The sequence below is a fragment of the Nipponia nippon genome, unplaced genomic scaffold, assembly GCF_047370975.1.
Source record: "Nipponia nippon isolate SJK-2023a ecotype South Korea unplaced genomic scaffold, ASM4737097v1 scaffold_9, whole genome shotgun sequence".
Taxonomy (NCBI): domain Eukaryota; kingdom Metazoa; phylum Chordata; class Aves; order Pelecaniformes; family Threskiornithidae; genus Nipponia; species Nipponia nippon.
The window spans coordinates 38,392,822-38,406,368 of record NW_028262413.1 but is presented as its reverse complement, the minus strand read 5'-3'; the positions used below and the strand labels follow the sequence as shown (position 1 = coordinate 38,406,368).

General features: G+C 40.5%; 1 protein-coding gene across 4 annotated transcripts in view; it reads left to right on the top strand.

Annotated features, from left to right (window-relative positions):
• Window positions 1-13,547, top strand: part of CUNH15orf40 (chromosome unknown C15orf40 homolog) — a 55,984-nt gene that overhangs the window by 8,721 nt on the left and 33,716 nt on the right. Inside the window, exons 6-8 of one of the 4 annotated variants that reach the window (XR_015701697.1) lie at window positions 552-680; window positions 9,796-9,914; window positions 10,194-10,437. The gene's annotated coding sequence lies outside the window, so the exon portion shown is untranslated. Of the gene's footprint in view, window positions 1-551; window positions 681-9,127; window positions 9,513-9,795; window positions 10,438-13,547 lie in introns of those variants that run through there. The other 3 variants (XR_015701696.1, XR_015701698.1, XR_015701699.1) reach the window with 3 other exon arrangements.

Below are 13,547 nucleotides of genomic sequence, written 5' to 3'. Positions count from 1 at the left end.
TTAAATAACATTTTGAGGTTCCAAGTCTGAAGTAAGGCAGGTGGAAAGGGAAATATATTGAGTATCGATTTAGCAGGTGGTCACTATAGAAACATGCTGTAAAGAGAACCATTAACGATGGACTTCAGGAGAAAAGAACGTTGGAATGAACAACGGGGGGTCAAAGCCTCATTTTGTGCTGCTCAGATAAAGCAGTTGTCTGCCTTAAGAGAATAACTGGGGTTACTAAGTGTAATTCTGGGGTGATTGTCATTAAGTTGCCTTTTTTCTGTTACCTAGTAGGCGTGCAGTGCATGTGGGAAGGGCTGCAGCATGTTGTTCCTTTGGCCAGCTTTCATTGCTGTAGTGTTTTGCAAACCAGGATGCATTGGGGCATAATTTATAAAAAATTTTGAAGTTCTTGACACATGTTAGGACATACTTGGTGCCCGTCTGTCTGAAAGGGGTCGAATTTTATAAACCAAGCTATTTCTATGGAACCTTTTTTTACCAGTGCTACTTTTGATAGCTTGTCTTAAAGTCTACACGTTTTCTCCTTTTTTGATGTTCAGAAGGTCTGCGGGGTTAAATTTGATAGCGATATCACCACATGTGCTCAGCTCAAGCAGCCACCTTCCTGACACATCTGGGCCTTGGCCTCTTGCTGCCTCTCACATTCAGTTTTGCTGCTACTGCTTCAGGTAAGTGCCCTCCAGCAGGACCAGGCTCTCTGGAGTTGTTTCTGCTCTTTAGTTGTCACACCAGCATTATTGCTGCCGCGTATCTCCTTAGATGCTACTGCATTTTTTTTTTCTGTTTCTTAGGCCCGACAGCTCTTTGAGATGCATTCATTGTGGAAGGGGGAAAAAAAGACCTTGTGATACAGTCTTTGCAATCAGAGGGCAAACCTGTCCCTTCCAGTGAGGCCCTGTAGCAGCTCTGTGTAGCCTCCTGGCGTTTGCCCTTTAATAAAATGTCTCCTTTTGTCTTCAGTAAATCTGACAGCAATCGGCTAGCACGTATGTGAGGTCATGTTCCTGCTATGAGGAAAGATTGCTATTAGCTACTAGGATGCACTTCTGAACAGACAATTTTCTTCAGTTTCTTAGCTGCCTTTTTACAATGGAAGTGCAATCTGTTACTAATAAACCTGATAGGTTTATGGTTTTGGGGGGAATTTTTTCTTTTTGTTTGAAAAACCTGATTAAGCTTATCACTGGCTGAATATAAATGCTAATACACGGAGGGGACCAGCCAAGCAAATTGCACTTGGCTAATTTTACTTAATGAGAATGTCTGATTCTGCTCAGTCACTTCCTCGCTGAGTTCAGGTTCAGCTACTAAAGCAGACCCAGGAGCTTTTTGTTAAATATTTTTAAAAGATGATCAACTTATAATGATGTTCTCAAACTGCATGACTTCTGTGTGCTGTGATTGCTGTCACATACCAGCTAGAATAAAATTTTTTCTTTATTTAATACAGTGCCAGGCAATATTTCTGGCAAAAGATAAATGCGAAATTAGAGCATCTGAAAACACTGATTTGACAATAGCTGTCATTAAATTGTGGATGTGTGGCAAGGCCAGTCTTTCAGTAGCCAAATGCCTGTGTGTGTAAAAGTAGAGGTGTAAGATCTAACTAAACGCAACTTTCGGTAGTCTGAAAAGTATATAAATCCTAAATCTTCAAAAATAAGTAAAGCGAGCCTGTCAGTGGAGGTGTTGGTATACGTGTTACGCACTTAAAGAAACAAAGACAAAAAGAACATGTAATACCAGAGCTTGCCGTAAGCCTTTCTGCCAGCTTTGTGGGCTTGCTGTTGCAAATCTGAATTTGAAATTTTTTTTCCTCTGATCTTGCTGTAAGATAGACCTCCACAAGAAACAAAAAAATTTTCTGCACCACTGTTCATGTCACAAGGCTGTGAAGAAAAGTTCCACTAAAGTGTGTTTTATGGAAAATGGTGTTTAACAACCTTTTCTATAGAAAACCTTTCGTTTCTCAGCTGCATATGATTCTTGCTCACTTCCACGGACCTACTCGGTCCTTTTCCCTAGGGAAGAATTTAGTGAAGTGCTCCAAGTTTTACACACCTGGGCTTATAAACTTAAATAAGCAATTTCTGTTAGTTCATTTTCAGATCTTAGCTATTTCCTGGCTGGGTTTTAGGCTTTGTCCTGTGGCTGTCCCGTGGGCGGTACCTTGATTAGACTGTCTGAAGAAACAGAACTTGTTTGGTTGATTCGTGGGTTTGCATACTAGGTGAACTCCTTCAATCCAAAAGTAAAGAAAATAAAACATGGTGGGGAGAAGGGAAAAAAAGGGGGAATCATTTACATTAATCAAAGGTCATTTATTGGGCCAAGAGCAATTTTGCTTGGCTGCTTGGAAGTATTTGCTGCATGTCCTTCTAAGTTCTGCTGGGGAGGAACATGCAGAGAACAGAGGGTGTGATAGACTCTAGATATTTTATATATGCTCTGCTGTTTAGCACTCAAGTCAGAATGGGGGAAAAACCTGTCATGTTTTCAAAGACATATAATTTGCAATATAACTTTCACAGTTATTTTTTTACTTGCAATCTATGAATCTAGATGGGAATAGGATATTACTTATGGCCCTCTTAGTGTGAACCCTGAGTCCTTAAATGCCAATCTGAAATTTTTCAGGAAGGAAAGATTCATCTTCTGAAATGATAGATTCATGTAAGGGCTGTTGATGTGTAATGTAGAAAGAGCATCTACTCACGCAGTTGTTATTTAGAGTTGTGTGGGTTAAAATACAAATTCAGATTGAGCTGCTCATAACTAGTTCATCTATTCTGCCTTCCCATCTCATTTCAGTAAATTGATTCTACAAAGGCAGCTACAGATTGCCTGTATTTTTTCCTTTTGGTGTATTATCCTTCACAGCAAGTCAGGACTAACAGTTTGTAATGGCTGCGAGAGGCTGGCACATCCCCTTGACACTGGAGTTGGCCAACTGCAGCTCCCAGGGTCTTCTCTTACCTGCAGAGCTTCGTCCAAAGTATGGTGAAGTCTCCCACAGGCTTCCCTTACGCTAAATTGGCAGCCCTGGGAGCCCAGCCTCCAGCCTTTTGCAGTGGGAGGAGCTGCTGCCAGAAATGCTCGTTCAGGTTAGTGGGTATGCTGAGAGTTTGCTGTGCAGGGGAAGATGACTGTGGACTGTATTAAACATTGTTTGAAAATAGGAGACGCTCTTTTCTATTTCTGTGTCAGAAAAAAAAGTGTTAAGAGTCTAATTAGAAGAGAAATTTGAACTCGGAGAAATTCATACCAATCATTGCCGCCTTTCATCTCTGAATTTTAGACCTAACCCCTCTGCTGTATTAATTTCCACTGTTGAAAAAGTACAAGTACCAAAAGGGGACAACACTTCAAGATTTAAGTGGAATCGCTTGGGAATGGTAAAATCGGGTCTTCTGATGAACTGACTCATTCAATAGTGTAGTACGCGAGAGGGTAAATCGAGCACTTGTTTTCTTTTGCTTTACTGTCTGCGAACAGCATTGAGCAGAAGAGACACCCGTCTTTCTTTCTTCCAAACTGATGTGCTTTCTCCACAAAGGAGCCTTTGGTCTACTGCCACATGCCTGTTCAGTTTTAGAGGATAAATACAGCCCACAGTTTTAGACGATAAATAAATCTGTGACTTCTTAGTTGCAACAAAAAAGTGTGACTGGAGGCAGGTTTGGCAGCAGAGAATAAGCTATCAAGACTGTTGTGAACGTTGGATTGGCAGCAGGGGAGATAGTATTTAAGGATTTTAGAGAAGAACTTGTCCTAAACAACAAGGTTTGAGCCAATTCTAGAGACTAGGACTGCTGATTATCTTTGTGTCCAGTTTCATGAAGGACACAATCTTTTCCAAAGAACATCAGACGTCTAAAGTAAGAAAATAAAAGCATATAAACTAGGTATAGCAACGTCTGGGTTTTGTCCCTTTTCCCCAGTCTTTTCTGTTTGTAATAACCTACAAATTCTCATTCTAGACTAGATGCGGGTTCTTGGAGATGCACACTCCTCTGTTTCTTTGGTAAAGCTCAAAGTCTCTTGTTGCCACTGTAATACAAATAATAATAAGAGCATAATGAAGGTTGTATTTGTTTTGTGGTTATTTTGAACGCTAGAGACTTACAGTAATTATAACACCATTAAATAGTAATGGAAAAAGATTTAAAAGTAGATCATGAGACTCCTGGAAGGAGATGAAAATCTTGCAACACCTGGGGTAGTGAAGAAAACTGAGCATTCCTCTCTTTTATGGCAAAAGGAGCAACCTAAAATGATTTCTAAAATGCTGGGGCATAGATCAGCCCCTCTGTGCTAGTGGCCAAGAGTGCCATATAAAAGACAGTTTTATGTGGGAGAAACTAAACAGGAATGAATTCAGTTTCAAAAATTAGTTTTCTGTAACTTTGGAAGTGCATTGCGTCTGACTGCATTTCGTAGTTACAGATACTGCATTTAGTGCCCAGAGACAGGAATATAACTATGGAGAAAGCAGTTCTTCCATATACCTCAGTATACCTCTCACCATGGGATCTGATTGCTTTATGAATCTGTGCAGCCAGTGTTACGACTCTATTTCAAATTCTTTTGGAGTGTGCTGATGTGAAAACATTATGTGATACGGCTCTATGACCCACATTATGTGATACGGCTCTATGACCCAGGCGTTTGTTTCACAAAGCAATACTCAGTCCCAACATCATGGCTTGTAGGAGCCAGTGTAAGGTGGTATTTGTCTCCAGTCTTCTTTCATAATGCGTTCACAGCGTAAAGCTCCTGTTACATGCTCGAAACTGTGTGTAAATACAAGGGATAAGAACACTATCCATCTAGAAGCCAGGTAATAACATTGGTTGTGCTAAGACTTAAGGTGGCAGGGTCCCACAGGGCCAGCGGGGTGTGTGTGTAGGTGCTGTACTTGGCACATGAGACAGACCAGCTCCAAGGAATCTTTCGGCAGCTGCGAGGCTGTTGCCTTGCCCTCTCTTTGGGATGGGAATGTTTTAGGGAAAAAAGATTTCTTGTGGGTAGTTCAGTCTGTCTACTTTGTCTTGTTTGAGCCACAAGGGTCTACACTGGGCCCTGATTACACAGTGTTTCTGTGGCTGTTGCAGTGTTGACTGTTCATTTGTGAGGGAGAGATGATGTACGTGACTTTGGTTAATGATCCTTTACCACACAGTGCTTCCAGTCCAAATGGGAAGAGAGCATCCAAAGAGAAGGACAGGCTATGCATGATAAATACCTCTCCCACTGCACAGTTAGAGTAGGCTCATAACAAATGTGGAAAATGCAATTTCATTTTCCTTCAGCTTTTCAATTTTCTGCTAATACCTTTCACAGAGCAAAAAATGTTTTTTGTCAAAATCATTATCATTTAAAGCCATATATATTTGAAAGCTCTTAGAAGGTTACAAAGGTGAATTAAAATACCCATTTCAATTGTTCCTTAAGCATACTATGTTTGATTTTGGTTTATTCCTTTACTTCCTCTCGTGTATAGTGAACTTTCCTGACAAAGGGCCAATGAAGAGGATTTATAAACTGATTTTTGTATAGTCACATTCTGGTCTGTATCAGTATTCAGGATATATTGCTTATCTTAACCTGAAGTGATGTATTAATTTGACTTGGAAACAGAGTAAGATGTGGACACAAAGTAAACTATTTATTGAATTAAATGAAATCATACTACAGATCAGTGATTCTGCTGTAGTGTTTTGCTAGTTAAAATAGAAGGCCTTGCCGTTACTGCATGGGAATCCGCAGTTTATCATCTGCTGGTGGATAATCAGCCCTGTTACCAAATGGTGCGCTCTCCAGTTTTGCCTGCAGGCTGGCCATGTCATGGGGACAAGCAGGGCGTCCTCAGCCTCGGAAACAGCGCAGACCCAGCGTGGCGCTTCCCCACCCCAGTTGCGATGCGGATGTTATACGCGCAAGATCCTTCGTGCGTTATAACATTTGTTTAGGTTCTCAGCATGCTGCAGTGGACTGACTGCTCCTATATATTTATGTCTGTTATGCTCACAGAAAAGAATGTGGTTTATTTAGCAGCTTAATCCTTAGGAATTCAAATAAATTCTACTCTTTGGACCCTTGGCTTGTTTTCAGGTCCATAGTGTTCTCCACCCCTGTCTGTGTTAACCCAGACAAATCCTAGTGAGGTGTCAGTGACATTTTATTACCTACAGTCATTTTCTTTTGTTAAATAATCTCCTCTCAGCTATTGAAACTGAGTAGTTAGTTGTGTAGTTAACTATGAGATTGCCATGTTAAACTCTACTTGTCTCTCTTGCAAGCAATAGTAGAGGAGCTCGGTAGAGATTTCGGGAGGTGCTTAGCACTGTAAGGATCCTGGGGTCTCTGAATAGGCTGCTTTTATCCCAAGTGATGCGGACAAAAATACTATAAGGTCACTGCCACATGCTATTGCACAATGAAGCTGTCCCAAAGTAACAAATCCATCGCTGCTGATAAACAGCGTAGAGGAGGAAGAGGTCCCATACTTAAGCCATTGTCAGGAAAGAAGGAATTGGCAATGACCTCCAGGAGGTTCAGAGAATAGCATCCAGAGGGAAGTGTGGAACATCTGTCCCTCAAGTCATCTGAAGTGAGACTGGACAAAAAACCCCAAACCCAACTACAAATGTTCTGTGTACGGGGGGATGGGATGATGGTATGGTGGCATCACAACAGGTAGAGTGAAAGGGGCTGGTGGTGGACAGGGAGTAAAGGTTTTTCCATTTAAAGACTATTTTAAAGCCCCGCTCTGATTTTGCCAAATGAAACCACGATGCAGGTATTTGATATGGTCTTAACTCTGGGCTGACGTTTTGGTCATCTTGATGCTGACTTTGGGAGGCATGAATAGCCAAAAATGAGCTGACATTCACCTGTTAAGATTTCCTTTCTTTTTTTGTGTTACAATTCGTAGTATTTTCTAGCAGTCTTTAAAGTCACTAAACTAATAGCAGAAAACATGAAGAGCCTGAGAAGGTTTTGAGCCATGCCTTGGGTGGCATGGTTACAGACAGGTTTCTGCCTTTTAAAACACAGCCGAGGAGGTGTGATCTAGAGAGGCAGAAATTAACAGTTAAAAGTCCTTCATCAGCTGCTGTCCTGTAGCACTGCTGCATGCCATATGCGTGTGCAGCAGAAGTGGAGTTGAGCCAAAGAGCAGCTGAGTTTGTGGACAGCTTTGAATCCAAAGTCACGATGGGACCTGCTGGGATGTCTAGGATCCTCCCCCGGAGCATTAATGAGAAGTAGATGCCATCTGGAGGAATTTTCTTGCCAAGGGACTGTGATGCCATCTTTGTCTTCCAGTTCTCATCAATCACAAATGCCTCTTAAATAGAATTGTATTTTACCTTCAGTCAGATGATTTCGTCTTCTCAGCTACTAAGGACACTCTGACCTTTCAATAGACTCTTCTAGCGGAAGACTTTTTATTCCTGATAAGACGCATTTGTGGCAATGGCTGCTCGGTCACTCTTCTCTTTCCTTTTCCTGCACCAGTACCTTCCCTCTTTCATCATAGCTGCCTCGCCCACTCCTCCCCTTACCGCTGTGGGGTTTTTTCCTCTTCTTTTGCTGTAGGTGCAAAGAACAACTTTACTTCTGATGGTTTTGAAACTCAGATGCTTAACTGTGTAATTGTAGTAGTTTGCATTGAAATTTTTGCATCTACTTGATTTTAAAAAAGGCAAGCACTGTAATACTTACATAAGGCTGGAATTTTACTCACTCTTGCCATGATTGTTTGGTGTGTGCATGAATGTTTTTAAAATCAATTAAATATAAATGAATAGTACATTCAATACAGCAACCGTCACAAGTTTTATTGATGTGGAATCTAGTTTGCATAGATTGCCCTCTCTCCTTTTTAATTCACCTCTCTTTAATTCAATGTTAACTGTCAAACTGGACTACCCATACCTCTTAGCTATGATGAGGCTGTCTTTATGCTACTTATATTTTTGAAGGGCTTTTCTACTACACCCATAGGATTAGAATCACGTATTGTTTAGTGCAGGTCTAGCTCTGAGTGCTTGCTAGGCCACAGAATCCCAGATATACACCTCTAAATACTATGCTATATAACTGTGGAGTGACATAAAGGCAGTGTTTAATTCAAGGCACGGCCTTCATAGTATCTATAATATGTTTGGTTTTAGTTTAAAAAAAAATATTTAAAAATCAGCAACCAAATCAATTCACTCACCAGAATGTTTCTAATGCATTGTGTTGGGACATAGAGGCCCCAGCTGAGATTGTTATACCCCATACCTATGCTTTAAATGGAGTAGCCCCTGCCTGGGAGGATTTGTAGCCAAAATACAGAGCACAGAAGAGGGAAACAGGGCAGACTTCACCGCTGTTTTACAGATGGAAGCTGAGACACAAGAACATTAAAAGTGGTTTGTAGCTGAGCTGGGAATTAACATGCATATCTGGTTCTGTCTTTGAAAACATCCTTTCCTTTTTACTTTCTTTTTAGTTTAAGTAGAATGGCTGGCACGTGGCAAAGTTGTCTTTTTAGAATTTTAAAGTAGCTTTAAAAGGTCTTCAGGAGTGTTCAAGAATATGAGGAACTAGTAAAATAGCTATATCTGAAATAAATAGCCCCGTGCCTGCGTAGTGATAGGAAGGAGAGCGTAAAACCAGTATTGGATTTTAAAAACATTTTTAGGCCAGTAGCAAGAATATGTCTAATGCAGGTATGGAGGGAAGTAAGATCAGGCTGATCTTTTATTACCTAGCAATAAATCTGTTTTGTCTCTAAAAACTAAAATCCTGCTGGTGAGATCTAAAGAGGTTCTTCAGTTGGATTTACCCAGACTGCAGGATATGTGATCAATAGCTATTTGTTTATCGCTCCCTGGATCTCTCCACCTTGCTTAAGGACTTAAACTCTGCCAGTGTAATGCTCAGCTGCTTAACTGCTTCCAGATTCCTAGGTCCTTATTCTGCCAGCTTGTTTTATGCTGGGGAGGTCCCTGGAGTCTGTGGAGGAGGAAGGAATTTCTCTTCCCCACCCCCAGGCTATGGCGTGGCAGTAAAGTCATTTGATAACCAGTAATCAAATCTCAAAACTTATTTTCCCCTGCAGGGTTCAGGATACATGAGGAAACAGCCATGAAACAATTGTTTCTCAGCCGTGCTCTTTCCCATCATTGCCTGGGCTGTACAACGTACCCTCCCGCTCCCATCTTACCTTAGAACAACAAAACATGTAATTCTGCTGATGGAGGTATCCCCTGAGCTGCAGGGTTGGAGAAATAGGATTTGCCCATGTTGGCAATTTAAGCTAAAGCTCCTTTATGTTCTTATAGCAGTTTAGCTGTAGCTGGGGTTTAGAGGAGGGTGTGCGTACCCCACGCGGGATGCTCCATCAGCTCGCTTCAGAGCAGGCGTTTCAAGTGTGTGGCTTATAAATGGGTAGCATGTGCTCAATCTGAGGAGAACATGTGTCCGCACAGAGTTCTTGCACTAAACTCCAGAGGTTTCGTATGCTGCATTTAAATGCTCATACCATTAAAACCTCTGAAGCAGTATTCTTAAACGTGCTTTGTTTTAGGTCTCAGTGGCATTCATAAATCAAGATGACTTGATGACTACAGAAGGGTAAAACTTAAAAACCAGGCCTTTGCTGTGGAAAAAATATTTTTATTTTGTAAAAATAATATGTAATCATTTGGAGCTGGTTGCACTTGGCAGTTATTACTGTTACTTTATTTTTCTTGAGCGTGTTTTCAATAGAAAATGTATTGTTTCAAGCATTTCTTCAGAAACGAACGTCAGATGTGGCTTTGGACAAAGAGCATCCACTTTCTGATCAGCTCAGATCGTGCTAGACTTGGAACACGGTCTCCAAAAGCTAGGTGAACCATCTTACAGTATGCTTGGTTTTTTAACCTTTATCTCAACAGTACTAATTATAATCTTAAGTATTTAATTTATGTGGGCATATAAATTGTCTCACACTGAACAAGAGCTTTGAAAAAGCTTAGTGTCTTAATCATATTCTTAATGTGTAACGTGTTTCAGTTTGAAGATGCTGCTTGAATCCTTGAAGATTTTTTTTTTTTTTCATGGCTAAGGTTGGGCCTTGGTTGTTTTTGTAGTTCTATAACAAATAACTAAGTTGTTTTCTTAACTTTAACTCATCTTTTCAGTAGATGAATTTTTTCTTCAAACGATGAGCAGGAGCAGCTTTGATACTTGTTATTGATATATCTTTCATTAGTGAAGCAAGGTTTGAATTACACAACATGCAAAAAAAAAAAAAAGAAGGAAAAAAGAAGGCAGCCCATACTTGTGGAAAAGTGTCATCCAGCTGCTGAAGTATTATTTGAAAAAGAAGCATCTCTGTGTTCGGAAGAAGACAACATTCGTTTGTATTCCTGCTAGTCACAAATAACAAAAAAGGTAACTATTGAGGATGATGATAGGATTTATCCGGTTGTGTGTTTATTAGACTTAGAGGAAAACATACTCATTACCAACTTTTACCATCTCTTGTAATAAATTTGCGTTTTAACAGGACAGAGTACTTAGAAGGTCAGGGGGCAAGCTGTATAGAAACAACACTTAGGCATCACTGTTTCGCATAAGCAAATGAGGACTGACAACCACTAAGGGCAGTCCATGCTTTACCAAATGAAAATACAGGCTATGGTAAACACAAAAATAAATTCCAGCCTGTGGGGCCTAATGAAAAAATAATCCTCTTGAGAGGCAAGACGATTGTGTACCACCGTAGTGCGTTTGCCATCTACTCTCCTGGCAGCGCTGGAGCCACTGGGCTCTGTTTTATCTCTAGGGTTTACCTCCACGTGGCTCAAATCAGGCTGCGTATTTCCTAGGTACTTTTCAGGGAAACCTGATCTGCCCTATAATCTTGCTTAGCTTCTGGTCATTAGAATATCAGCACTGGGCATAATTTAAGCAGGGTTATAGAGCGCTCTTCTAACATACAGGGACAGGGGGACAGATTATAGTAATTTTTCCTGATTGGCAAATGAAAGGCAAGGGAGGCGCAGTTTCGTGAAATCGCTCCTAAGGCGGTCGTAGCTGCTGCAAGGAGCAGTCCTGTTTTCCCTTCCTTCTTGCTCCACGTTCCTACCCCTCTCGCTTGTCAGAGTTAGAGAAGGTGTGCCTGCACAAGTTGGATCAGCTAACAGAATTCACCCAGAGTTGTGTAATGCAGAGATTTTTTTTTTTTTTTTTTCCTAAGGAATAGGGGTGGTGGCAGGCAAAACCTTAGCTTAAATTTGATACAAAAAGCATTTTTCTTCCAACATCTCAGTATAGGAAGCAAATGTGAACATGTTTCTTGGTTAAGCAGAGTATTTATTAGCAAATTAATAGTACGAGTTTAAACATATTCAAATATGTAACTGCTGCAACATATTCAGATATATTTAAGCAGTAGGAGATTAAATATATTTTTTGTTCTAGAAGTTGAATTTTGATTATATGTATATCAGAAATGACACTTGTCTTCCCTGTCTGAAATCTCACTAGAGAGCCTCTTGAAAGTAGCTCGGCTTCTAACTAACCTTTCAAAGCACATCCGCACGTTTCTATTCCCAGCTGCAGAGCTAGGGTGAAATAGAGGTTGAATAGCAGTGAACACTTGTTAAAATTGTATCTCACAAATCACACTAAGATTTTTCTTTTTTTCTATGCACTTTCTTTTGCCTTCAAGTATCTAGTGGCTTAGCTGTGATTTGAAAGCCTTTAGCAGTTTTCTAAATGCTAGTTAAGAAATTGTATAAAAGCTTTTGAGTTTTCTTAGTCGTTTGCCACAGCACATGTAATTTAGCATGATAATTCTTCAGTATCAGTTACCAGTCCATACAGAATTGCTCTATGTGTTCAGGAAAGGATTTAGAACTGCTGCAAGAGCTGTACTCAGGACTTCTGGGGTGCTCAAACTCTTGGTAACGTGGCAGTCATTTTTTAATACATAACACTTACCCTTCTTTTGTTTTATTCATGATAATAATGATGTCTGAGCAAATGTCAGATGGGAGAGATCTCTTAAAGTCAGATTCCAGACGCTGAATTTTAATGTTTGCCCTGCAATCTCCAGCATAGTTAAGGCAAACAATTTCTGTAGCGTTTGAAGTTGCAAATGTTGAAGTTACCCAGCTTCGCTTTTGTCATCTGTAACACACTGCAATGCACAAACCGTAATTGCAGACAACACTTACTGGTTTTATTTAGCTTGACAGGAACAATAAACTGGACTTCATCATAAATACTAATTCATCTAAGTGGAAACTGCTGGAGGTAATACATATTGAATTCTATTTACCTTTCTGTCCAGTGCAAGGCATGCATTTATTTAGAAATGTATTCCGCCAAAAAAAGTAAGATTCTTGCCATAATTGTTCCAAGGAAAAGTTTTGTAAATCATATAGGTCTTTAAAGTTGAATTGAGAGCTCTAATGGTGCGGCAGATGGAGTCAAGAATGTAAAGACAGAAGCCAGGAAGCTGCACTGGCCTGTCTCTCTCCTGTTCTCACAGTCGAGAGACTACGAATAAGAGAGCCGAGATGATGAAATGTGTGATTCTAAGCCGTAACTTCCGCTTAGGCCATCCTAAAATCTGTCTGCTTCTACAGTTTGGTCACAACGTTGTAGATTCTTTATTCACTAGCTCAAAGACACTAAAAATAAAAGTTACATGGGCTTGAGGAAAAGCAACAGATGAGGCAGAATCCGTTCCTTTTGCCAGGTTTTATTTCAGCCCGAGATGCTACTCCAGATGGTAGGGGAGAAGAACACCCTGGCACAGCCCCGACGACTTCCCGGCATAGCTGGCAGTGCTGGGATATCTGGCGCTTTGCATGGGATTCTGCATTAAAAGGGAATTCCACCACACCACCCTGCAGGCTCTCCACAGTGCACAGATGAGAACTTGGCACGATCCTGCAGCCCCCAGTAACGGCTCTGCCATATTCATGAGGGTTAAAAAGGCTGCATCTCATCCAGTAAAACCCCTTAAGGAAAAACCTCTCGCTGAAAGATTTCTAAGGTTAATCAACTGAATTCAAGGCAAACACCAGGGAGTAGGATATCGAAAACTGTATCACAGTTAACTATTATATGAAAAGCAGAAAACAGAAGTACGTGGCAGGTAGGTGGAGACACTTGTCACAGCTTTTGTATCACAGACTATGTAAAAGCTCCATACCGTGTGTGTTTCTAAGATCACGAGTAAACATGCTCTTTAGCTCTTAAAAGCACCTTATGAGCTGGGAGACTGTGCTTTTGACTTCTGTATTTATTCTGTGTTTTTAAATCAAGATGCACTAATTTTCACCCCTTATCACATAATGTCATGACTTTTACAACAGTCAGCATGGATGGTTCCGTGCTTCTGTACAACAGCTGAAGGAAATGTCAAGTACAAAGAAACGCACTGCTCTCCTGATACAAACTAGCTTATCACGTAAATGGTGAAATAGAGAACTTTGACCCTATTATAGTAGAATGTAAGATAGTGGATTAACACTCCA